A 26,046-nucleotide genomic window follows, 5' to 3' on the forward strand; every position below is an offset into this window, starting at 1 on the left:
ACTTGGCTGCCATCTATGCCTTCCATCCAGGCGCAGAGGGCCAGTTAGTCTTCGCCATCCCTGTGGTCAGCCATTTCCTCAAAGGTCCCGACAGGCTATATCCACAGGTCAGGCAACCGGTCTCAGCCTGGCACCTCAATTTGGTCCTTTCCAGACTGACGGGGCTGCCCTTTGAACTGCTAGTGATGTGCTCCCTGCTCTACCTCTCATACAAGGTGGCCAGAGACGACGCAGCCTTCAGATGAGCAGTGCTCCAATCAATGGACATCTCCGACCCCGCCTCCTGAACTTAGTCTTGGGAGTTACCTGATTGGAATGGACATGAACAAGCACACGAAGAAGAAAAACGGTTACTCACCTTCTCATAACTGTTGTTCTTCGAGATGCGTTGTTCATGTCCATTCCAGTACCCACACTGCTACTCCCTTTGTTGGAGTAGCTGGCAAGAAGAAACTGAGGGGGAGTCAGGTCAACAGGTCTCTACATTGAGCGCCTATGGACACTGCTAGGGGGGAAATCTTCCAGCTGTCGTGCACGCACACCTGATTGGAATGGACATGAACAACACATCTCGAAGAACAACAGTTACGAAAAGGTGCATAAACGTTTTTGGGGTTTTTTTGTGGAAAGCAGACAGTTTTCATGAAAAATTTCTTTAGGTCAAAAAACAGTTAGATGGAAAAATTTTGACCTGTCTGAATATATACATGAAGTAGCAGTTCTGGAGTGATAGGTTGTTCTTTGTTCTGCAGTGAGTAACAAGTTGTCTGTATGTGCCAGTAAACTTAGACAGCTATAGCTTGCATAGTGTCCGCCTCCTATAGAGTCAGCTTGCAAAATAGCAATTGGAAGTCTCATTGATTTCATGGCAATCTGAGTTGACACTGCATGAATCCAGATGCCCCAACTACTCTGCTATATACGCACTTAATGCTTATGGCCTGAAACGTGGAAACCAGTCTGTCCTGTTACAATCTCTTTCAAGATCACTGCTTTTCACTACTTGAATAAATAGAGAGATGGGGTTTTACCCATGTGCTTGGAACATGAGTCACCTGTCAAACTAGAAATCCAAGTTCTGAAGGCATCTCTTGGGGTTGGAACCAAGAATGTTGACTGGAGTTTGATTTCCGTGTGTTCCTTTTCAGTAGGTGGTGGCAGGACTGTGTGTGGAAATAATTCTTGCTAATACATCTCTAGACAAAGAGGAGTAGATCCCTATTTATACAGATCCTCCCTGATACCAGTGGGATTTGGAAGCCTTCTCAGGGTGTAAGTCAGTATAATAATCTACCCTGAGAGGAATGGCTAGGGTTTGCCAGGTTCTGTGTCTAGACCAGGGGTTCTCAAACTTTTTTTCTTTCGTGGACCACTTGAAAATTGCTGAGGATCTCGGCAGACCACTTAATGATCTTTCCAAATGTTGTGTGTACCGTTAGCTAACTATTGTAAAGCTCTTTGGATAAAAGCGCTATATTAAAGAAACTTAAAAATAATTAATGTTTTTTGTTCTACAAATAAAAGCACACAACTCATATTTTAATATCAGTAGTCTTACCTTTCTAATTCAATAGATGTGCCCTCTCTCCACGGCCAGGGGCGGCTCTAGACATTTCACCGCCCCAAGCAGGGCGGCATGCCGCGGGGGGTGCTCTGCCGGTCGCCAGTCCCGCGGCTCCAGCGGACCCTTCGCAGGCACGCCTGTGGGCGGTCCACCAGAGCCGCCTGCCGCCCTCCCGGGGACCGGCAAAGCGCCCCCCGGGGCATGCCGCCCCAAGCACGCGCTTGGCATGCTGGGGTCTGGAGCCGCCCCTGGCCACGGCAGCCCCCAAGCTGGGGCTGGGAAGGAGGGGTGGGGTCTCTGCTACCACCACAGCAGCCGCAAAGCTGAGGCTTGGAAGGAGGGCCATCCCTCTCCAGCAGCCACAGCCCTGGAGCTTGGGAAAGTCGCCTTTCTCTGGCCACCACAGCCTTGCATGTCCCAAATTCCCCCCAGCCCCTCTTCTCACCCCACTGCTCCCTCCCACCTACCCACTATTCCCCCCAAGTCCATCACCTCACCTTACATGTGTGTCTTCTCCAAGGTCCAGGCACCTAATTAGTGAAGCCACGCCTGTGCAGCTCCATTAATTAGGTGGGTGGCCCTTCATTCTCTCGTGTGCGGCCACCCAGGCGCACACCTTAGAGGGAACTATCTTTGGACCACCTGAATGGAGCTCACGGACCACTGGTGGTCCGCAGATTACAGTTTGAGAGCCTCTGGTCTAGACCATAAGGGAATGCTGTAATGTGGATGTGGGGGGGTATTTGTGGTGTGTGTTTGTACCTTCATTCTAGGCCCAATAAGCGTTTGCTTCTGTGATAAATAAAGGAGTGGGGATAGCTCTCTTTGATGGCCACCCAGCCAGCCAGTTAGCTGTAAAATCCCTCTTGGTAGCTGTTCTCTACTTGCTTACCTGTAAAGGGTTAAAAAGTCCCCCAGGTAAAGAAAAAAAAGTGGGCACCTGACCAAAAGGACCATCCTAGATGGGAAGCCCAAAACTGTAACCGAGGCAGGGGAAATCGAAACCAAATAGGTGGAGGTGGCGGAAAAGAAGAAAGCTAGTAGCAGTTGGAGCGAATACCAGAAGGGGCATCCCAAGACAGCACCCCACCATCAGGGTCAACCCAAAGCTCCATCTCGCAAGGAGGGGCCCTCCACACAGCCAGGAAGACCCCAAATGCCCTCTTGCCCCACCCTCCCACTCTTCAACCACCCACTCGCCCCAGCCCACAGTCAGCTGGGCGATGCTTTAAATGTAATGAGCTGTGGAACGTGAAGGCCAACTGCCCCAAGAGCACCAGCCGACTGCAACTCATCACCCCGGAGTCCCACCATGCGCCTTCAGGCCCAGATGCCTCGCAAATACCCCCAGAGCGAACGGAAATTGTAAGTGTGGGTGGGAGGAAAATTACTCCATGGAGAGAAACTGGAGCACAGGTGTCAGCTATCCACCAATCCCTGGTCAACCCCAAAGTCATCAACCCAGAGGCCCAAGTGATGGTGCAACCCTTTAAGTACAACTCTTTTAATTTGCCTGCAGCCAAGTTGCCTGTCCAGTACAAGGGCTGGTCAGGAATATGGACTTTTGCAGTCTATGATTATCCCATTCCCATGCTGCTGGGAGAAGATTTAGCCAACCATGTGAGGCTAACAAAAAGGGCGGGGATGGTCACCCGCAGCCAGGCTAAACAGGCCTCCACACCTAACCCCATTCCTAAGCCTCCTACAGGGACCCAGCCAGAGGTGGTGAAACCAGACCCCAGACCAAAGTTTATGGCAGCAGTTGTAGATCCAGTTCCTGGGACCCAGCCAGAACCAGCCCAAGGATCGGAACTGGCAGAGCAGTCAGCATCAGAGCCAGTACTTGCAACCCCACCAAAGTCAGGGGAGCCAACAGCAAAGGGCGCCACAGAGCCTGCACCTGCAGCAGCAGCTCAGCTGGCGCAAGAGGCTCAACGGAGCCTGAAATACCACCTAGTGCACCAGCAGAGAACGGCTCACAGTCGACAAAAACAACCCCATCACCTGCACCGCTTCCAGGGGGACCAAGCCCAAGTCCACAACCCAGCAAGAAACTCATGCCTCCAGCATCAAGGGAGCAGTTCCAGGTAGAACAGGCAGCGAATGAGAAACTCAAGGGAGCTTAAACGGTGGCACGGAACGACCCACCACCTCTCAGCTCTTCTAATAGGTCCAGGTTTGTTATAAAAAGAAAACTCTTATACAAGGAGACCCTTTCTGGTGGGCACAAGGAGGACTGGCATCCTCAAAGACAGTTGGTAGTTCCAAGTAAGTATAGGAAAAAGCTCTTAAGCTTAGCCCACGATCACCCTAGTGGCCATGCTGGAGTGAACAGGACCAAGGATTGTTTGGGGCAGTCATTGCACTGGGAGAGGATGGGCAAGAATGTTTCTACCTATGTCCAGTCTTGTGAGGTGTGCCACAGGTGGAAAAACCCCACAACCAGGGCAAGAAAAAGACCCAACACTGAGGTTCCATTTCAGTGTGTAGCTGTGGATATTCTGGGACCTTTCCCTAAGAAGACATCCAGAGGAAAGCCGTACATACTGACTTTCATGGATTTTGCCACCCGATGGCCAAAAACAGTAGCTAGCTCTAAGCAACACCAGGGCTAAAAGCGTGAGCCAGGCATTGACAAACATTTTTTGCCAGGGTAGGTTGGCCCTCCGACATCCTTACAGATTTGGGAACTAACTTCCTGGCAGGACCATAAAATGTCTTTGGGAAGCTCATGGGCTAAATCACTTGGTTGCCACCCCTTACCACCATCGAACAAATGGCCAAGTGAAAAAGTTTAATGAGATTTGGGGGGCGATGATACATAAGTTCGTAAATGAGCACTCCAGTGATTGGGACCCAGTGTTGCAGCAGTTGCTGTTTGCCTACAGGGCTGTACCACATCCCAGTTTGGGATTTTCACCCTTTAAACTCATTTATGGCCACGAAGTTAAGGGGCCATTACAGTTGGTGAAGCAGCAAGCGGGGAAGGGGTTACATCTTCTCCAGGAACTAACATTTTGGACTTTGTAACCAACCTGCAAACCACCCGCAAAGACTCTCTAGCCCTTGCTCAAAAAAACCTACGGGATGTTCAACAAGAGCAAAAGGCCTGGTATGATAGACATGCCAGAGAGCGTTCCTTCAGAGTAGGTGACCAAGTCATGGTCCAGAAAGCACTCCAGGCCAGTAAGATGGAAGTGTCATGGGAGGAGCCATTTATGGTCCGAAAGCACCTGGGAGCTGTTAATTACCTCATAGTGTTCCCAGACTCTAACCTAAAACCAAAAGTATATCATGTTAATTCTCTAAAGCCCTTTTATTCCCGAGAATTTAAGGTTCTCCAGTTTACAGCCCAGGAAAGAGATGACACTAAGTGGCCTAAAGGAGTCTACTATGAAGGAAAAAGCAACAGTGCTGTAGCAACGGTGTCTGCTGTTCTCTCTGGGCTGCAGGGACATGGAGCAGAAATGCTATAAGCAGGAATGTTGTGTAAGGTTTGAACCAGGTATGAAAAATATCTTCCATATCTAGAAGGAATCATTTGGATAGGGAATGTTTACATAAACGCAATCAGGTTTATTTCTTTATTTTGGCTTGTGGATCTCCTCTGTGCTGAACCCCCAAGAAAGCTGAACCCCCAAGAAAGCTATTTTGGGTGCTTAATTTTTGGAATTGCTCTTTTAAAATCTAGCAAAAGCCTAAGTTCCAGATGTATTTTTTTGTTTTTAATAAAATTTACCTTTTTTAAAAACAAGATTTAAATTGTTGTGTCCTAAGAGGTTTGTGTCTATGCTGTTTAATTAGCTGGTGGCAACAGCTAATTTCCTTTGTTTTCTTTTCAGCTTTTCCCTGGAGAGGGGGTGAAAGGGCTGAGGGTAGAGTGACCAGACAGCAAGTGTGAAAAATCGGGACGGGGGTGGGGGGTAATAGGAGCCTATATAAGAAAAAGACCCAAAAATCAGGACTGTCCCTATAAAATCAGGACATCTGGTCACCCTACCTGAGGGTACCCCACAGGGAGAAATTCCGAAGTGCTCCTTCCTGGGTCAAAGGGTTTTTTTTGCATTTGGGTGGTGGCAGCGTTTACCAAGCCAAGGTTAAAAAAAGAAAAAGCTGTAACCTTGGGAGTTTAATACGAGCCTGGAGTGGCCAGTGTTAATTTTTAAAATCCTTGCGGGCCCCCATCTTCCGCACTCAAAATGCCAGAGTGGGGATTCAGCCTTAACAGCTTCTATGGTGAATTATTCTGCAGAGTTTCTCCCTCTGTTCCATAAAAAATGCAGCTGTTCAGGTCACTTCCCTTTTCCTCGCTAATTCAAATCTGCAGGGAATGGAGGACTGGTGTTGTTATGGGAAGACTTGGCCTGGAAAAAAAGTGATTGCATTTTGCTCTGAAGCTGCTGAGATGCGAAGTCATCTGTTCTGATCAGATTCTCCATCGCTGGTCTCTTGATGGCTTCCGGAGTGATTCCAGGGGGTGGGCCAGTTGTTAAGAAAGTTCTCTGCCTCCTGCATGTACATGTACAGAATAGAGCCAGAACAGCAGGGCGCTTGTTCACCTGGGGAACTCAGCAGGGAATGCAACCTGGAGCATCTGAGCCAGAGGGAAGGCCTTGGAAGCAGACCAGTGATGATGGCCCTTAAGGGAATAGATCTACAGGGCTGTGGAATTTTTCTCTGAACCAAAAAAAAAGGCAATGTCTGAACAAGGCGTGTTACAAGCACAATAATGCAGTACAGGGTGGGGCATGCTGCCTGGGATCCCAGCACCAGGGGTGGCTGCAGGCACCCCCTCTTGTCCGATACCTCGCATTGTAGTGCTGCCCGGGGGTCCCCGTCAGATGTAGCACCACCTCCTGTTGTTTCATAGTGCTTACATGTTGGTGATTGGGAAGAACAGGGCTGGGCACGCTGGCCCCTACTGTACGTGAGAATGAACCACCCTTCCCACATTCCTGCTTGTACCCTTTTCTCCTCCTGCTGCTGGCGCTGCTTTCCTTCCTTACAGGATGTTATTTCAGAGCAGTTCTGGGCGGGACATAGATAAAGCCGGCAGGGCAGTGGCCAGAAATGTGTATACTTGAGTGGAGGTTGATAGTGTCTCTTCTCCTCTCCCAGGCACTCATTACACACACGCTCACTCTTTGTAAATTGCACAGGGTCTTTCCCTAAAGAAATCCCCCCACCCCCTCCTAGAAGAACGATCCAACTGTTTTACCAAAACACTTTGCATCCGGTGCCTGGTGTTAAACATTCCAACCAGACCGCACTAAATAGCGCAACCCCTCCCCCGGCTTTGGTTAATCTCTTGCAAGCAATAAGAATGTCAATATTTGCACGGAGGAATAATAGAAGTGATTCCGAGAAGGAATTGTGCACATAAATCTGAAACTGAGTAGAAGATGCCTGCAGAAAACAATGTGGGTTTTACATGGGCCAAAGTCCCTTTATTAGAGCCCATTAAAGAGTCGATCCAAGGGCAAGTCTTTTTGAGTAAGTCTCAACGCCCATTGGCTCTAGAATAGAATCCAGCTTGCACCTCAGTTGTCAGTGTTTCATTTGAGAGAGGAAGGAAGGTCTAGTGGTTAAGGCACTGGACCAAGACCTGGGTGCAGGTCCTGGTTCTACCACAGACTTCCTGGGTATCCTTGGGCATGTTACTTAGTCTAAACGTAGCCTCATGTCCCCTTCTGTAAAATGGGATAATACCTCCCTACCTCCCAGGAGTCTTGAGGGTAGCATGTCTTGGTGATTTGTGAGATGCTCAAATAACCCACTGGTCAGTGTGAGTTAGAGTTACTGCTCTGTGCCTGATCCACAGAATGAGAGTCTGTGATGGTCCCAGCCACAGGCGCTGACTTTTGGTTTTGCCAATGGGTGCCCCACACTGGCTCCACCCTTCCCCAAGGCCCCACCCCCACTCCGCCCCTGGGGCCCTGCCCCCACTCCACTTCCAAAACCTTGTGACACTTTCTAGAATACTGGGCTCATTTTCAAGTTCATCCTGAAATGTGAAAGACCTTCAATTTCAGGTAACTTTGCATGACATTTGGAAATATTTCCCCAGGCTCCATTGCTGCTTTCTATTGAGAATTGTGTCAAGTATCAGAGGGGTAGCCGTGTTAGTCTGGTTCTGTAAAAGCAGCAAAGAATCCTGTGGCACCTTATAGACTAAGGCTAGCACTTAGCGCTGCAGCGCAGCGCTAAGCGTAGTGAATACCAGCGCTGGATGCAAGGTGAATACCCACTTCTTCGGATGCAAGACTTGCATCCGAAGAAGTGGGTATTCACCCACGAAAGCTCATGCTGCAAAACGTCTGTTAGTCTATAAGGTGCCACAGGATTCTTTGCTGCTTTTATTGAGAATTGAGCATCATTTAAAAAATAAATAAATTTAAAAAATTTTTACAAAAAGTTATAGAAGCCCATTATTATCTCTGAAGTCAGAATGCAGCATTTTGAAGCTAAGGCCTGACAGGACGTCAGGGATGTTGCCTGTAAAATTGTTAAACTGTCTCAAGTCATTGAAAGATCAGTAACCCCATAAACCAGCGATTCTCAAACTTTAGCCACCTGAGAATCCACATTTTAATATAAAATTTTTCAGGGACCCCCAAGGTCCCCCACTCAGCCCCAGCCCCTACCCCAACCCCCACTCCACCCCTTCCCCCAAGGCCCCGCCCCATCTCTTTCCACACCCCGCTCACTCCATTCCCCCTCCCTCCATCACTCGCTCTCCCCCACCCTCACTTTCACCAGGCTGGGGAAGGGGGTTGGGGTGCAGGAGGGTGTCCTGGGTGCAGGCTCTGGGCTGGGGCAGAGGATTGGGGTGCGGGAGAGGGTGAGGGGTGTGGGCTCCGGCCAGGCGGTGCGTACCTTGGGGGGCTCCCAAAAGCGACCGACACATCCCTCTGGCAGCGGCTCCTAGGCAGTGGGGGCCAATGGGAGCTGCAGAGTCCATGCTCGGGGCAGAGGCAGCGAGTGGATAAACTCTGCCGCCCTCCCTCCCCCCAGGGGTCGCAAGGACATACCAGCTGCTTCCAGGAGCATCGCAGGGCCAGGGCAGGTAGGGAGCTGCCTTTGCCCTGCTGTGCCGTCAGACTTTTAGCAACTAAAATCTCCCAGTTTGGCTTCAGCAGCCTCCAGGAGATAGAGGGAGGGGGAGGAGTTGATCAGTACCCTCAGGGACCCCAGGGATCCGCGGACCCCAGTTTGAGAAACGCTGCCGTAAACCAAACTGGGATGGTTAGTGTATGTGTCACAAACTGCACACTCCCAGCTGTCGTCTCCATTATTGTTTTGCTTCAGTCATTGAAGCAGATAATCCATTGGAGAAGGTCACGGCCTATTAGGACATCCAAGTCCATGTCCCTATAAATGCTATGTATTCGTGATGGAAACAACAGAGAACAGGCTCTGTCCTGCTACACAGGGTGGCTGTGGCTGTGCATGGAGCCATCTCAGCAGTGCTCAGAGCTTCTGCAGAGTGCAGAGAAATACACACAGTGGTCAGCAATTAGCTAATCTCCGTACCTCTGCCGAACGGAGGAGTGTCGATTCTGTTCTCTATAGGCTCTTCCATCACGCTCATCACTGCGTATCTAGTGCCTTCCAGGAATGCGTTAAGCATCTGTTACCTGTGGGTAGCAGGGCAAGTGGGGATGTCTGGGTGAAATCTGGGGCGTGAAGGTGCCCTGTACCGCTCAGGATCTGGGCCTATGAAAAACAGGGCCGGGGAGGATTTTGTGGCATTTCCCCAGCTTTTCTAGCTATTGACTTTTCTCTTTCCTGGTTGGCACGTTCACAGCTACATTCCTGCGAACAATAATTCTACGCAAGTCAGCACCAGGGCTTGGTCTCCTTTTGCAAACAAAGCAGCTGTATTCAGCGCCTCAGTTAGGGTGACCAGATGTCCCAGTTGTATAGACACTGTCCCGATTTTTGGGTCTCTTTTTTACATAGGTTCCTATTACCCCCCACCGCCATCCCGATTTTTCACATTTGCTGTCTGGTCACTCTAGCCTCAGTTCTGCAGCAGGAGCAGGCGCAAGCTGTCTCTGCCTGCCCCCCCCCCCCCCGCCACTCCCCCAGTGCAGGATGGCTCAGGAGACTAGTAACAGAGCCTTGTACCTCAGAGGCTGCTGGTTCAAATTCAGACCCCGTGGGCAGCCACAAAGAGTTGCTACACTCTGGTGGCTTGAGTGAAATAAGTCCCATTGCCGGTGGAAAAGGTGCCATCCCCACTGGTACTCATGAGCATTGTGACTGATAGTCTCAGTCAGACATTACGGACTGACGGGGCCAGCGAGTCTGAAACACCCCTCACTTCTAGCAGCGATCCCCTCAGGACCGGGTTGGGGGATGAGCCTGGGGTATTTAATGTCCTTATATTGCTGGAGGATCTGACCACACTTGCTCCCTTGAATGCGTATTTATCCTCGCAGCCCTGGGAGGCAGGGAAGTGCTATTTATCCCCATCTGACTGAGAGACCCGAAGGTTGGCAGGTGGTGCAGGAAAGCTTGCGCTGCTGCAGCTGCAGGGAGTGACCGGAGGCTTTAATACCAGCATTACCATTCCTTTACAATAGATACAATCCCACACTCTGGTTTTAATTCCTGACCTCTGTTCTTGTCAGCAAAGGATATGAAACGAAGAACAAAATCTCAGCCCGGCTGCCTGGTGATGCAGCAGTCAGGGCAGCATGGCTGCTCTCTGTGGTACCTTGCTGAGCACAGGGGAGCCAATGTTGTCTCAGCTGAGAGCAAACGCTGCTGTTGGACCTGCAGCAGTTTGAGTTAGCTGCCGACGCGGTTCTGCGTAGCCTGTGTTCCTGGGCACGGGTACCTCCCCCTTGTTTTGTACATCCGTCACTGAGCCTGCTGCTGCGGCTGCCATGCCTGGCTTCATGCAGGCTCCCCCACGGGGCAGTGGGCCATCACCTTGAGAACTCAAGCATCCTCTGTTATGGCTGCATCCTAACCAGCTCTCCCCATGAGCTGTCAGTCAGCGTCTTTCTCTTGCACTCTTTGTTTTCAATCTATTACTCTACTCAGTTTGAAGGACTTCCATAGTGCTCATCAGCAGCACAGCTCCTAAGCCTGCATGGATGAACTAGATCTGTGGGGAAGGCTGGTTAAAGCACTGACATGGGAAAACAGACTTCAATTCCTGCCTCTGGCACAGACTTTGACTCCCTGGTCAGGTCACTTAATCTTTGTGCTTCAGTTCCCACATCTGCAACGTGGGGATAATACTTTTCTCCTAGCTTTTGCCTGGCTTATCTATTTAAATTGCAAGTTCTTTGGGGGCATGGATCGTGTGTGTGTGTGTGTGTGTGTGTGTGCGCGCAGTGCCTAGCACAAGGGGCCCTGACCTCAGATGGCATTGTGCCAGATGCTGTGGACATGTGGAATATCTTCAAGGCTATTGCATCAACTTTATACATGTGATACGTATCTCTATGGGCCAGGGGTCGTATTCTAGCTCCAGGGAGGAGTTACAGGAGTTTCCTTCAAGAACTAAAATTACCGGGAGCAATTAATGCAAATCCCTAGGCAGGTAAACAAGTCTGGAGATGCCTCCCCCCCACACACACACCCGTGGGAAATTGCATAGACTGGTTTCAACTGAGTGAAGAAAACTGGCAAACAAAAAATGGAAAAGGATATAAATTGACCCTTACTGTCCCTTCATCCGGGACCTGACATGACCCTGCAGCCAAGAGGTGGGAAGGGTTTGAAGTACTTAATCCCAAGCAGGGTTTTCATGTGGAAGATGATGATGCCTGGTAAGATAGACATAGGTATACGCTGTTTGTGGTTTTTAAGGTGTGCTTTCTCTGTAAAGCTTTTTGTTGTGAATACATATTACTTGGCTGTGGGAAGGCTGGCAGGTCTCTGGTTAACCCTGTCACTGCACCCGAGAGAAGAGGACCACAGGTGGTGAACTAAAGTCAGACTTGCCGAGGCAATCACAGTGAATTGCAGCCTAAATCACTGGTCCAGAGGGAGAGGGTTGCAGGACTCCTCCCCACGGTGATGGCTAGAGGCCTGAGACCTCAGTGGAGTGTTCTCAAGAAGGCCACAAAGGGATCAGAGGTGCAGGGACCTCAGGAACCATAATAGGAATGTCCAGGCACTACCATAGTGAAAACCAGCATGGCACTACAGTAACTCTAGTGAACTTCATGGGATATTCTGCTGTTTGCCTTTGCCAGGTTATGTTATAGCAGCTACTAAATAGTGACTAGTGCTAATCAGTCCCCCATGTAGTTGGGCCACAGCTGTAAAATGTATTCCTCTCTCTAGAGTCAGCTGACCTTGTAAATGACAAGGCAAGTATCTGATGACAGTGTGGCATGTGCTGGCATTCTATATACATGCAGTGCTTAATTCGTGCCAGGGCTGAGCCCCAGCACCTCTGGGCTTGCCGTGTCAGTTATGAAAGTTTAAAAAAAAAATTGCTTGAGCCCCGGCACCTCTTCCCCATTATAAACTAAGCGTTGTGCACATGTCGTTACTGGTTTTCATAAGGTTTTCATTAGAGATGAGAGCCCCTCCTGCAGCTTGAGGTTTTGTGAAACTCCTAAACAATTTTGGGGGTTTGCAAAAGTAGGTCAAGTCCATGAACTTGTTGTTACTGAACCGCAGACCCATTTTTAACTCTTCAAGGGTGAAATATTTCTCTAGCACAGGCAGGGCCGGCTCCAGGGGTTTTGCCGCCCCAAGCAGCCAAAAAAAAAAACAACAAAAAACTGCGATCGCGATCAGCCGCAATTCGGCGGGAGGTCCTTCGCTCCGAGCGGGAGTGAGGGACCCTCCGCCGAATAGCTGGATGTGCCGCCCCTGTCTGGAGTGGCTGCCCCAAGTACCTGCTTGCTAAGCTGGTGCCTGGAGCCGGCCCTGAGCACAGGGAAGCAGCGGTGTCCACTGAGGACAGAGGATCAGCCTGTGCTGGGTGTCTAGGGGAAGGCTATAAATAACCTGTAAACTACCCCTTCTTGAGAAAGGAAGGTTGGTCTTGTGGTTAAGGCGTTGGCTTGGTGCTTAAGAGACTTGACTTCAATTCCTGCTTTGGCTCCAGATTTCCCATGTTAACTTGGACAGGTCATTTAATCTGTGCGCCATCTATTACATGGGAATGAGCCTTCCTTTCTCCAACCTTTCACCTGAGCTGTTTAAACTGTAAACTCTGCAGGGCAGGGACTATCTTTGCCATGTTGGGGTTTCTCAGCCAGGCCATGTTATTACTAATAACACTAGCTCTGGGTAGTATGACCTTTCTAGAATACTCCAGCCAGGACAAATCTTGTTGTTTTCGAACCTGATCTGGCTACATTCTAGTCAGGTAACTACATTCTTCCCAGCTCTGCCTTTTCAGACAAAGTGTCCTTCGCAGCCCATCCCGAACTGTTGTGTGTGGTGTTGCCGGGCATGGCCTCAAGGCTGTTGTCGTCTCACCTTCTTAACGGGCTGCATTTCCGTTTCAGCGTGTAATGTACAACGCGTTTGTAAAGGCTGGGGTGGGCTTTGGAATCTTTGGCACAAAAGACCCTGTGTAATAACCAGTCAGTGATCCAGACCCTCGGGGGGTTAACACGTTGTAGCTCCACTGACATCAATAAAGAAAACAGTCACTGTGATCAGAACGTTCCTCCACCACCACCTCCTCAAATGAATATAGCCTATTATGGGCCATTGTGTGTGACAATGGTTGATGGTGCCAGGCATTTTGGAGTGAACTTCCTAGATCTGACTCAATCCTGCAAATCCACCAATCTCCAGGGTAGCCCGGCAGGCGGTGCCAGGTAGGGTCAGGGCATGCACGCTGTGTGTCGGGGGGACAGTGGGAGAGCACAGCATGCTGGGCGGGTTTTGTCCAACCGGGCAGAAGAGCACGCGACACCGCTTCCGAATATAACGAGCGACTGAAGGAAGGTCGGATCTCTGTGAGACCACATCGATTCGCACCAAGTCCAATCACTGCATGCTCAAGGTCCGGTGCCGCCGCCGCGCATGGAATGCCTCTTTCTCATACCAAATTCAAGACAGTGACATCTAGTCTCTGCTGCTTGGAAGGTCACTGGGCAGCACCTCAATCCCTTCTCACCCCTGCCAAGTTCTGAGTGCCCTGGAGGCCCACTGACATCAGTACCTGCCAGGAGCTCCTCACAAGCGTCAGGGCATCAGCCGGCGTGATGGAGAATTCTAGCTGTCTTGTAGCAAACATGCATTTTCTACCTGGTCTGGCTCACAGGAGAGCTCTCTTCTGCAGCGAATGGCTGTTAAGACGCAGAATGCCCAAGCCCTGATTTCCATGGGAGGAAAGGACTCCAATGCCCTGCTCCCCATTCACTCCCAATGGAGCGCGGAAGAGACCATGTGTCTGATGGTGGCTTTCATGTAGTGACCTGGGGTAAAAGTCTCCTTGACTTTAATGGGAGCAGGCTCCGGGACCCTCAATTTGGCTATATATAAAACCAGGACTGGATTATTTACAAGCACCACATTGTTCTCCCTGCCAGAATCTCCTGCTTGCTCTCTGCACCTGTTAATATCTGGCTGTAGTGCAAGTGAGTAAACACTGAGCAAACAGAAAGCAGCACAGCAGCATGGATTCACACCTACAGTGCATGCAGCATGAGCTACCTTCCTGAGGCACGCAGGTTATGAGGATTAGCTGTGTAAGAATAGCCCAAGCAGTTACATTAATTAGAAAGAAACTCATAAAGGTTATGGCAACCATCATGCTTCAGGGCAACTGGGGTCAGGAAGAAATTTCCCCTTCATGGGGTAGTATTGAAAAAAATGGGTGCATTACAGAATGAAGGTTAAGTTTGCTTCTAGTGTCCTGTGTTAGCCACCAATGGATACAGTTTGTAAGGCTAGCTCTGGTATGGCAGTTTCTATGGCCCTGTATAAGTGTAGCCCATCAGTTCCTATGTAGCATTTTAGTCATTAAAGAATTTGCTCTTTTCTGCCTAAAATATAACAAATTGCATGAATCTGTCTAAGGTCGCTCCCTGTCTAGTGGTCTGCTTATGTGGCCCCACCCATCACTGTAGTATAAGAGCACTTCACCGTTTTTAATGCATGATGCAGGGCAAGGCTGTTATCCCCATTGCACTAGCAGAGAACTGAGGCACAGAGAGGCTAAGAGACTTGCCCAAGGTCACACAGGAAGTCTGTGGTGGAACTGGAACATGAACCAAGTCCAGGCTAGTGGCCTAATCACACAGCCAACCTTCCACCCCTCTCTCCCAAGGTTTGGGTCTGTTTTTTTCCTCATTGGCCTTAACATGGAAACTTTCCCAAGGAAATAGCTTACTCCCTTCTAGTCTGGACATTGGAGTGAAACCAGAATTCTTCCCATCTCTCCTGTTGGCTGCACAGTTGCTGTCTGTTTACACTATACTATGGCTCCTACCTTTTACCTTTTAGTTTAATGTCCCTCATTGTGTGTTTGGTAAGTGTTTTCTTTGGCAAGCTGAAACTCAGAAAGTACAGTAGGCGTGGTCAATGGAAATACCTCACAAACACCCTTAAGCAGAATCTCACCTCGTGCAGTGTGAATCCTGATCACTCTGAAGACTTGGACAAGGACAGACCTGAATGGAAAGTGACTTTCCTTAAAGGTTGTAAACATTTTAAGGAAGACACACATGAAAAACTGGTTTTCCTGCCAAGTCTTCAGTGGGAGCCTGCACATTCCTGTGTGACGTCCGTTTGCAATCTTGCTCCTCGCAGATCAGACTCTACAACCACAGTGGTGGGAATGCTCTAAGGGAAAAAAACAAACCCGGTGGTACAGGACAAGCTGAGGAGCGGATCCTTCTGCGTTCAGTGAACGCTTTGCACCGGTGCAGAGCACTTCACTCCTTAGCTAAGCACTGACCATTGCGCCGGGCCTGTTTTTGTAGTAAAATGCATCTCCCGTCCCCCACAGGGCACTCCACTCAACTAGGCGTTTCAGCCTCAGTTGTCCAGTTAGATTGTATCAAATCCATCGTTAAAAGCTTTGCAAGCCCTCCTGTGCTGTTCAATACACCTTCTTTCTCCTCCTCCACATTGACTGGCCCGCAAGGGGAGTCTGATTGCAACAGCAACTGTGTGTGGCGGCCCCAGCTTTGAACTTAGCGGGTTTGCTGTACCCAGACTTATGCAGGTAACTCCCAGTAACATTTGAAGATACAGATTCAGGCAGGACCAGTTCCAGTTCCTCCCCCTCCCCGGGACTCTGGAACGCAGAGAGTTCTGCTTGGGGGATGGAAAGCTCACAAAGTTAATGCAGCTGAGCCTAAGAACGTCTGATAAGGGTGCCCAGCTGGCAACCTTAGCTTCCTCTCACGGATCTGAGGTCAGTTCGGTCATTTCTGAGGCAACATCTGTGTGATGAGTGAGTGCCTAGTGATTAGTGCAGGAGACTGAGTCAGGAATTCCCAGCCCTCTACCACTAACTCCCTGTGCAACTTCAAGCACGTCTCCTAGGGCTGAATTTTGAAAAGTTTGACCACCGCAGTTTTTGGGGTATTCAACTGTAGACCCCAACGGGGCTGATTTTAGAGGCACTTGAGCCCCCGCTGCTCCCATGTACTTCAGCCGATCTGCAAATCAAGCCTTCAGTTTCTCAAGCTGGACACCCAAATACAAAGACATCCAAAATCAGAGTCAGTTTCTGACAATGTGGCCTGAACCTCTGGGCCTCAGCTCGGGTGGGGCATTTCCTTCCCTTGCCAGGTGGGAGGAGTCACAGTTAATATTTGCAAACGAGCTTTGAGTTCCTTGCATGAAGGATGCCACAGGAGGTAAAGTATTAATGATTACCCACCGCTAACATCAGCCCGGCCACACGATACAACTGCAAACAGCTGTGCTGTCGCGTGAAGTGAGGCAGCTTCTGTATGATAGTTGACTATTAGTATTATGAGCTGCTCAAGCTATGGGAATACATCAAGGTAACGAGGAGTCTAGGCAATGCAGCGTTCAGCCCATAGCCTTGTGGGAATGTTATTCATTTCAAGGCAGTTCCATTTTATGCAGTCGTGTTAACCATTAACCAGAACACAATTGCCAGCCAGAGGCAGCTACATACCAGCATGTCATCCATTCACACAAAAGAACTCCAGGACAGCAGCTGTTTCCAGAGAATCATAGAATATCAGAGTTGGAAGGGACCTCAGGAGGTCATCTAGTCCAACCCCTTGCTCAAAGCAGGACCAACACCAGTTAAATCATCCCAGCCAGGGCTTTGTCAAGCCGGGCCTTAATAACCTCTAAGGATGGAGATTCCACCACCTCCCTAGGTAACCCATTCCAGTGCTTCACCACCCTCCTAGTGAAATAGTGTTTCCTAATATCCAACCTAAACCTCCCCCACTGCAACTTGAGACCATTACTCCTTGTTCTGTCATCAGGTACCAGAGGTGAAAGTAAGCCAGTACGCTGCGGTAGAGTGTACCGGCAAGAGCATGTGCGCCGCACCAGGGTGGATCGGCTTCCCCTGGCAGCAATTTAAAGGGCCTGGAGCTCCCAGCAGCGGCTGGAGCCCTGGGCCCTTTAAATTGCCACCAGAGCCCTGCTGCCACAGCCCTGGGGTAACAGCAGTGGGGCTCCGGTGGCAATTTAAAGGGCCAGGGGCTCGGCCACCGCTACAACCCCGGGCCCTTTAACTTGCTGCCAGAGCCACGTCGCCGCTGCCCCAGGGCTCCGGCAGCAGGGTTCTGGGGGCGATTTAAAGGGCCCAGGGTGGTAGCAGCAGCCGGAGCTCCGGGCCCTTTAAATCACTGCCCAAGCCCCTGGCTGCCGCTGCTACCCCGGGGCTCCGGCAGTGGGGCTCAGGTGGTGATTTAAAGGGCTCAGAGCTGCCCAGAGGATTCAGGGGGCCTGGGGCAAAGCAATTTTGGGGGCCCCTTCCATAAGAAAAAGTTGCAATACTATAGAATAGTATATTCTCATGGGGGCCCCTGCAGGGCCCAGGGCCTGGGGCAAATTGCCCCACTTGCCCCCCCCGGGCAGCCCTGTCTGGGGGCACTACTGCAGTGGAGCCCCAGGCCCTTTAAAGCTCCACCAGAGGCCGGGGCCCCCTCTGATAGTGATTTAAAGTGCCCAGGGCTCACTGCGGTAGTAGCAGCTGGAGCCCTGGGCCCTTTAAATCACCCGCGGGGATCCAAGCCGCCTCTGCAGCTGGTAGCTCTGGGGGTGATTTAAAGGGCCCAGGGCTCCCAGCTGCTGCTACCACAGCCCCCGCCCTGGGCCCTTTAAATCCTGATTTAAAGCACCTGGGTATTTAAAGACCCCGCCTTTTCCAGTAGAGGCCCCTCCCACTCCTAAGGACTCCCGAGTACCAGTAAGTCCTTTAAGTTACTTTCACCCCTGACTGGTACCACTGAGAACAGTCTAGATCCATTCTCTTTGGAACCCCCTTTCAGGTAGTTGAAAGCAGCTATCAAATCCCCCCTCATTCTTCTCTTCTGCAGACTAAAGGAGGTTTCCACCTGACAAGCTGTTCTATGTACACACACTGCTAGAGAGCAAAGTAACTATCACCGTGCTCAGTGGGCCAGTTCCTTACTCCAGCAAAACACACCTTGAAGGCAGCAGGGCTCAGTCCCCAGGCCAGTACTCGATCTATCCCTACTTGGGCTGATTACCACTGAGACGGGCAGACATTAGGGGCTCGTTCCTTACTTGGCTGTCTTGGGACTTGTCTTCATGGGAGTTTCGGCTCAGAAAGGCCTGAGTATGAACTGACTAAGTAAAACACTCCTCTTCCATCAATGCAGCTTCATCTCAGAAGCCGTTCCTTAACATTGTCCAGAGGGCTGCCCAAAATGTGCCATCCAAACTGTTCTTTGATGGAAAACTGGGGGTTTGACTGAATTAACATTTTTCATAAAAAGTGTCTTTCTGTGGAAAATCTTGTTTTTTTCATTTAAAAAAAAATCCCAAAACTGAAATGTCTTGGCCAAACACTGAAATGCTTGTTTCAGCTATTCCACCGTGATGCCTCATGGGAGCTGTAGTTCAGTTTTCCCATTCTTCTCTGTGGGCCAGTTGCCCCAATCAGACTTCATCTCCCATAATGCACCACAATCAGAGACTTTCATGATGCAACTACATTGTACCTCCTCTCACAATAAGGAGCAGGCCATGATGCATTATGGGAGATGAAGTCCGACTCAGAGGCCCAGTCTATGGAAAAGAAAGGGAGCATGAGGCACCAGGATAGCATTTCAGAATCAGAATATTTCAGGTGTAAATTGTCTACCAAAAAATTAAATGTTTTCCATGGAAAATATAGAAGTGGTTTATTTATTTATTTTTGTTTAAATTTTCAGTGGGGAAAGCACATTTTCAGACCAGCTCTAACGCTAGAGAGCATGCTGGCCCTTGCACAGTGCATGCAGTTCCCTGCTGAGCACTGGGGAGCAGTACCCCCATCCTTAGTACAAGTGACGCAGGCATAAGTCACCCTTGTGAGCTGGATCTGATGAGACTGGGCCTGGTTTTCAAACGTGCTGAGCACCTGCTGTTACCATTCAGCATCACTCTAAGTCAGGCCCATTAGTCTCATCCGGAGCTGAAGGGACATTACAAAGATAGGGAAGCAGTGATATATACAGTATGGTACCAAGCTCTCCATGATCTCCTGTGGTTAAAGGCAATTCTTGCCTATCCTTATTACATAGCTTGATCTTGGCTGTATGGATGGAACCAAACTGTATGGTTAAGCCGTATTACAGCCATGCTTTAGGCTTGCTCCCAGCTAGGTGGCCAAGAATAAACGGTGTTATAACATGAGTCAGGGTACTATTCTGCCACGACCCAATCCCTGGAGAGGTTAGGGTTGCCTGCGTAGACAGGCTTCTGCACAGACAAATGCGCAGACCTTCTTCAGCTGGTGTATATCAGCATAGATCCATTGCAGCCAATTTGCCCATCTATCCCTACTGCCTGGGCACTTCTGTTCCTGTAACAGAGACTCCAGAAAGGTGGGATTGGCCCTGAGCCCCTCCAATAGATCGGCAGTGAAGTAGGCAGTAGTGTGGTTACGGGTAAAGGCCAGTAGCCGGAGTTTGCCCATGTCACAGTGGGAGAATATGACGTATATTCACTCCTCCTTGCTGGTGATGAGCAAATCAAGGCTGTGTGGTCACTGGGTATGTGACAGTGAGCGCCAGAAATGCAGCTTAATGGCACATCTGATTTTCACCCTGGTATCCTCCAGTCTAAACCCAATTCAAAATAAGAACCTCAGGTTATCCCATGACAGCCCAGAAAAGGGAGGTCTTGGAGGGTGGTTCTATGGAGAATTACCCTCTGGCCAGCTCAACAGCTAATCCGAAAGCTCCAGTGTTGCATGTTGGATCAAACTCAACCCAGATCACATGTGTACAGCGCACATCTCACACAGAGCTGGCACCTGGGGTGGGGCAGGGCAGGTGTGTGAGTTTAAATACCATCATACAGCCAGGTGGAAAATCTTGTGCATACCCATCGTGCTGTACCCCATAATACTTTGTACTTCTGCAGCACCTTCCAGCTAGGTTTTCAAAAGCCAAAGTCTGCTTTATCCCAACATTGATGGGAGCACTGAAGCCAATGAATACATTCCTGATTTACACCCGTGTCAGTAAGTAGGATTTGGCCCTAAGCACATGTCAATATTGGTGAATTCAACCTCATATTACCACAGAGAGAATGGAGCAAAGTTTCAGAAGTGTCCAACCTTCGTCCCTAATGGGCTGACTTTTAGAGGCTGAGTGTCCCCAGTTTCCATGGACTTCAGCTGGAGTTGTTGGGCTGTGACTGCCACTGTTCCTAACCAGTACACCAGGCCTGGACAGAGGATCTTCAGAATGCAAAGCACAAATCTGTAGAACGTGAAGTAAAAGCAAGCTTTGTACGGGAGCTGTAACAGAGCCATCTCCTCTGTGGACTGGGCACAGAGGGAGAGACAACACACGTTCACCAGTGGTTTACATTCTTCCGCTGGACCAGTGATGCTCATCCCAAGCCCCACGGTGTCTCAAATCCTGGACAAGACCCAACTCATGTAGTGGCCACTGTCTTGGCTGACACATTAGAGATGGAACCAGTGACCTCTGGAGCTAAAAGTATGAGTCTCCATCGCTTGAACTAATGTGCCGGCCTCTTTAATACTCTCAGCCTCGGTAACACGCCCACTGACCAATTGCTGACAGGAGCTCTGTACTCCTGAAGATCTGCCCCGTGTGTGCCAAGCAGGGCACCCAGAAACTGGTCTACCTAAAACCAGAGGCCACATTTAAAGATTTGGGCCTAACTGCCCTAGGTCACAGAGCCAGAAATAGAACCCAAATCTACTGCCCTATGAGACAACCACAAGATCAGGCTTTTCTTCACTGTCCCACTTAAAAATGTGGGGCTATGTTGAGAAATGACTATCCGATGTTCCACTTAAAATAAAACCTGTGCTACTTTATGTGAAAGTCAACAGGAAGGTTACGCTGTGGCCAAAAATTAGTGTACCGGTGTCTAAAGTTTCATCGTTCTAGTGATGACAAAAGGCCTTTCCCACATCCCTGTACCCCACCACCAGTATAATGTAACCATGTTATTAAGGCCCAGCCTGGAGATTTCTACAGGTCTTATTTTGTAAGGACTGAAGATAGAACCCCCCCAACCGAACTGGAGCCCTTACAAGATGGAAAATGAGCTGTAATAGTCAGACACTAAGGAGCTTTGCATTAATTTGGGGTCAGGTTAGCAAATCAAGCCCTGTTTCTATGAAGTTATGTGCTACGGTCTCTGAAACGTGTCAGTCTTCAAATGACCTTTAAAAATAAGCCTCTATGGGCGAGATCCTCAGATGGTCTGGACCGGTGGTGTTCCATTGCTGCCATGCCAATACATACTAGCTGAGGGTCTGGCCCATAGTGGTGGGTGTGGGTTACTCTAAACAGCTAGGAATACTGCAAAGAACACGTCAGTGAAAGCGTAACAGGTAGGATGGATTCACCGTAGGTTTGTTACCGGTTTCTAAGAGCTGTGTGCCCTTAGGGTGCTTGTATGGCTCTCATATGGATCTCAACACTCTGGAGAGGTAGGGCAGCCCTTTTTTCCATTTTACAGATGGGGAAGTAAGATAGAGAGAGGCCAAGTGGATGCTGCTGCCTTCCATCATATTAAATATTGACCTCCAGCAGCACCTTTGTCTTTGCATGGGTGAGCGCGAGCACAGTCCTTGGACATAGGCGTTTACAATTTAAATTATTCAATGATCCACCTGTGAGTTGCCAGCCAGAGCTTCTGCCCATCAGCTCCAGCAATTCCCTGCTTTTGTGCCAGGGACAGAGGAGAGAAGTTGCAGGCTGGCAGGATGTGGCTGGGAGATGGGGAAATTGAGTAGGATGGGGCTTGGCAAGTTATTTAGGGGGGAGGGATAGCTCAGTGGTTTGAGCATTGGCCTGCTAAACCCAGGGTTGTGAGTTCAGTCCTTGAGGGGGCCATTTAGGGGTCAGGGGGGGAATCAGTCTTGGTCCTGTTAGTGAAGGCAGGGGGCTGGACTCAATGACCCTTCAGGGTCCCTTCCAGTTCTAGGAGATAGGTATATTTCCATTATTTAAATTTATTTCACAGCATGTCCGCCTTGTTGGATGGTCTGATGCTCTGTCATGTGACCACATCATCCACACATCACTACATTCCACTGCCTCCATAAACCAGTGAAAAGAGTCCTGCACCCACTCTGTAAATACCAACAAAACAGCTCTCTAGCAAAGCAGCTTGTAATCATTAATGCCCATTGAATTTGTAACATGGATATTACATGCTGAGCCCTGACCATGAGCCTGGAAAATCTTGGGTAGAAGCACGTGGCTTCCTGGGTCTGTCTCTTAGCAAGTCTCATTGAAGGGAATGGGTGTGATCTCTTAGGAGGAGGTTCCCTGTAGTTAAGTACAGTATTAAATTACCGATTTCTGCAGTTCCCCTGCTGACAGAGGTGGCGGAGCAGCAACAAAAGTGTCTGACACTAGCTTGCAGAAGGGGCGAGAACACAGCTTGTGGGTGTAGCTGGGAAGGCAGAGACTTTGAGGAGACCTCGCACTTTATAGCAAGGTAAGCTTTTTTAATCCTCTTCATTTCATTTCTAAATGCTGAAGCTGCTGCATGAGCACTCCAGCTGTGTGGCAGAACAAAGCCCTGTCAATGTATTATCAGTTGTGTTTAAAACAAAAATGGGGCCAGATCCTCAGCGGATGTCACTCAGGATAGCTCCAGTTACACAACTGAAGGGTCTGGACTGAGATTTTCATGCACCCACAAACATTTCGCCTCAGATTTCTGCGAATCTGGCAAATCTGCCTCAGCAACTCTGCTCTGAGGAAAAATAGGCTTTTCACCTGGTTATCGCCCCAGACTTGCTTTTACTTCAACTCTTATGTTTGACACCCCTCATTTGACTTTCTGCTGAGTGGGAATTTGTTTAAAAGTAGAATTTTTCGTCCCATTGTTACACCAGAGGGCAAAAAAAAAAAAGATCTGGATGGTCTAGATCAACAGAACCCTATTCTCATGGCCTCACCAGTATAGATCTGCTAAAAGTCTGAATACGAGGCAGTTTGCTGCTTAAAAGCAAGCGAAGGCTCTGCTGTACGTAATCTGTTTGCGCTTTGTTACCTCCCAAGTTCGCCCGGTTCGTTTGAGAGGCAAATTACACTAAGGAGAAATTGGTTTGTAATGGAGTTTAGCTTCAGGCTTATTTGTTGGTATTTTTCTTAGGCACGTCTCCTAGGGACGTGAAATTTGTGATGTGAAGGAGAAACCATGTGAACTAGCACCTGTGGGAGATTTGCATTCCTTAAAGAATATACTGGCGAAAGATGCAAACAAACCCTACGGTAACTGGAGCAAACGTGCTCTGTTGGGAGTGGAGCGACACAGCGATGAAGCTTCATGCTCTCTTTACACAGAGTAGCTAGAGGTGGCTCAGACCTTGCAAAGGATGTGGCAGCAGATTGCTGCTAGGAACAGCCTCCTTCCTAGCATTCACTGGGGGGTTTACAAGGCCTTTCCAGTTGGGATCCACTGCACAGTGGATGCTTCTTGCTTTAAAAGCATGGGCGGTACCGGAGAGCCCAATCCAGACCACGAAACCACTGCCTGTATTTCCATGCCTGGCTGCTGGCACTCGGCAAAGGCAGGTGAGCCTGTTTTGACTTTGCACAAACAAGCTGCCTTCCCTCCCCCGGCCCCTCCTTTCCCCCTTTCCCTCCCACCAGCAGTGATGTAGGTCTCATGACATTATTTGCTAAGAAGGACTTTGTGGCAACTGTTGCCAAGGCTTCCCAAATGGGACTGGAGGCCCATGCTTTGAGGCAGAGCCACCGAGTTTGCTTTGAGGCAGGCACCTGAGGAGAGCAGGCGGCAGCGTTCCAGGCAGGAGGGGAGCGGTGGTAAAAAGAAGCTTGCGTGGCTATTGCCTGTGCGGTATCCATACTGTGGAGAGAGGGTGTCCGTCTCCAGACCTGCTAGCGCAGCACTTTTCACTCCATGGATCCACAACCGTCTCCGGAGAAGTGGCCACCTAAACATCCATCTGTGCTGCGCCATTAACCACACTGGGTGGCCTGGTTCAACTGCAGCTGGTTCCTGATGGGGGCTCTGTCTTGTGTGGTGGGGGCCTAGCCGGCCCAGCTCCCATTGGGTGCAACGGAGCTGGATTGTGTCCGTGTTCAAGCTATACTTCCAAAGCTTCCTGTCCAGTGAAGTGGATAGTCTTAAATTTTACCATGATTCAGGGACACGATTAAGGTCTTATCTGCTACCAAAGTGAGAGGGCCATGCTTTCACCAAGTCTAGGGAGCATCCATGTCGTAAACTGCCATATTGGGTGTTCCCATTATGGGGTGCTATTGTGTAATCACTTACAGGAACTTAGGGTTTGTCTACTTGGGGATATTCAGAAAAATTAATCCAAAATCACTAAAGGTGTGAATTTAAAGTGGATTAGTTAATCTGCATTAAACCCCCATGTGGACATTCTTATTCAGAATTAAAGTGGTGTTAATACGTTTTTAGTTTAATTCACTTTGGAAGCTAAACCAAATTAGCCTGAATAAGAATGTCCACATGGGGGTTTAATGCAGTTTAACCAATCCACTTTAAATTCACATCTTTAGTGTATTTGGATTAATTTTTCGGAGTGTTTCTGTGTAGACAAGCCCTGGGAGAACTCTACTTTCAGGAAGTGCTTGATGACACAGAACATTACATGTGGAGGAAGGAATGAAGCCAGAAGGTTGCAGTGTCTTGGCTCTTTCTCTTTATGCCGCATACACAATAGCAGGGGACCTGTCATTGTCATGTAGATTTAGCCCTACTGCTCCATTACATTTTGCAGCCCTCTAAAATCTGACTTCTCAATATCCATTAATTTTCCCAGCAGAACTTGCTGTGCTCATCTCCTCACAGAGCGTTCCCCCAGTTGCATCATATTAGGGTGACAGCAAGTGTGAAAAATCGGGATGGGGGTGGGGGGTAAGAGGCGCCTATATAAAACAAAGCCCCAAATATCGGGACTGTCCCTATAAAATCGGGACATCTGGTCACCCTACATCATATCCAGATTCCTAATAGATTTTCTACTGGCTCTCACTGCCACCTCGCCCCAGCAAACTCTTAGTGTTTTGGATTGTCATTAGAGATGAAGCCCAAACTGGAACATTGAATCCGGCTTTCAGGGACATTCAGATCCATGTTGGGGAATCCAAACTTCATGGTTTGGTCCCAATTCTAGTTAGAGAGCATCTCTTATCCCAGGGTTTCACATCCCCTTCCCGACCCGACTACCCACTCAAGTACAGCCACTCACATACACACTCTTCCATCACCCTCAATCACAGAGGAATCCATGCCTGACACTCTCACACAGAAACACATCTCCCCCTACTCCTGTGGGTCCCCATAATCCCTCCCAGGAGATGAGGCTAATGGCAAATGGGAGACGCATACCATTGACTTTCACAGCTCATAGGCGCATCTTGTTTCCAGCACCCAACAATGTCATTGCTTCCCTGGCCCGTATGGGACTATTCAGGCCAAGTGCCTTCAAAACAACTTCCCTTCCTGGGATTTTTTGCCCTTCTTTCTCCTAAGGCCACACTCGCTCTCATTCTCCTGGCTCAGCACTTTGTCATGTAATAACAAGCTTCTCTGCTGCTCTCTGCCCGCCTCAAAGAGATTTGATGCTAAATTGTATGCTTGAGTGCCAGCCGTCCTCGGTCTTTACTGTGGAATGTGGTGTTTAGAGCTTCGAACCCCCCAACCTAAAACTGCTCCTCTGGCATGTCATGAGCACCAAGTCGAGGCTTCTGGCTCTTCTGTGTTTAAAACAGCTCTTAGGAAAGCAACCAGACCTGCTACGAGACATGCCTCCCTAGAAGCTGGATTCTATGGAGCTATGTTAGTTAGACATTAGATATCTATAGCTACCTCCCAGT

The 26,046-nt window shown here is 49.3% G+C and overlaps 1 protein-coding gene across 1 annotated transcript in view; it reads left to right on the forward strand.

The window, feature by feature from the left end:
- Nucleotides 1-26,046, forward strand: part of VILL (villin like) — a 91,710-nt gene that overhangs the window by 18,264 nt on the left and 47,400 nt on the right. The window contains exon 2 of the mRNA XM_039527915.1: nt 22,531-22,663. The gene's annotated coding sequence lies outside the window, so the exon portion shown is untranslated. The remainder of the gene's footprint in view (nt 1-22,530; nt 22,664-26,046) is intronic.

This window comes from Mauremys reevesii, linkage group 2, assembly GCF_016161935.1.
Source record: "Mauremys reevesii isolate NIE-2019 linkage group 2, ASM1616193v1, whole genome shotgun sequence".
Lineage (NCBI taxonomy): Eukaryota > Metazoa > Chordata > Testudines > Geoemydidae > Mauremys > Mauremys reevesii.